Genomic DNA, 1,043 nt, shown 5'->3' with positions numbered 1-1,043 from the left:
CCTCTGGAATATAAGCTTCATGAGAATAAGTACCTGGTCTGTCTTGTTCACTGAGTACCAGTGAAGGCTGATCCTGTCCTGCTTGTACTCTTGCCACACTGACCCTCTTCTGGTTCCTGAGATGTATATTCCGCCCCACTCAAGGTGTTTTCCTTGCACTTGCTATTCCCATGGCCTATAAGCAGCCCCCCCACCCCCATTAGTTGATGCCTCTCCAGTCCTCAGAGCTCAGTTTTATGTCACTTCTTTAGTGACTTCCTAATCGCCCCTAACCCAGATTAGGAGCTGTGTTCCTTTTAAACACTTGGAGCACTTAATACAATTGTAATTAAATAATTATTTAATTTGTATATTGTTTCCATGCTAGAACATAGCTATATGAATATAACCACCTTGTCTGTTTTGTTCACATTTATATCACCAGTCTTTTGCACTGTAAGTTGCATGTAGTAGGTCCTCAATAAGTATTTTTTCAACGAAGTTAGGAAAGAGAACTAAAAAATAGAATTTAAAAAACGTTAGTAATTTCAATGGTTTAAATAAATTAAATACTTAGCGGCGGGAATGGGCTTTCCTTTAAAAATCGTCTCCAGGTTATACTTTTCCTTAGTTTCTACTTGTAATAGGTAAGCATTTTTTTTTTAGGGGAGGCAACCCTTGGTTGACCTCACAGATTGCAAAGACCTGTCAGCTTACAATCTCTTATTTTTTACTTTTTACGCCTACAGCACCTGGTCTTCCTAGGTGGTCTCCCATCCAAGTACTAACCAAGCCCTACCCTGCTTAGCTTCTGAGATCAGACGGGATTGGGCTTGTTCAGGGTGGCATGGCTATACACTGGGTAAGCATTTTAAGATTACAGAAAGAATATTATAATTAAAAATTTTAATTTGAAACTTTTATTTAGTCATCATAGAGTTCAATGAGTATTTTAATCCTTATTATCAGAAATGATCAGAATGGTTATTTCTTTAAAAATCTTTTTATATGCTAGAGACTCACATGACTACAATTTTATCAAATGCTGAAGTGTATACCATGTA

The 1,043-nt window shown here is 37.2% G+C and overlaps 1 pseudogene; it reads right to left on the bottom strand.

The window, feature by feature from the left end:
• Window positions 1–719: 719 nt before the first annotated feature.
• Window positions 720–838, bottom strand: LOC111745042 (annotated as a pseudogene).
• Window positions 839–1,043: the final 205 nt, after the last annotated feature.

This window comes from Pteropus vampyrus, unplaced genomic scaffold (genome assembly GCF_000151845.1).
Source record: "Pteropus vampyrus isolate Shadow unplaced genomic scaffold, Pvam_2.0 Scaffold145, whole genome shotgun sequence".
NCBI lineage: Eukaryota > Metazoa > Chordata > Mammalia > Chiroptera > Pteropodidae > Pteropus > Pteropus vampyrus.
The sequence above is the reverse complement of the archived record's forward strand: the minus strand, read 5'-3'. Positions and strand labels throughout refer to the sequence as shown.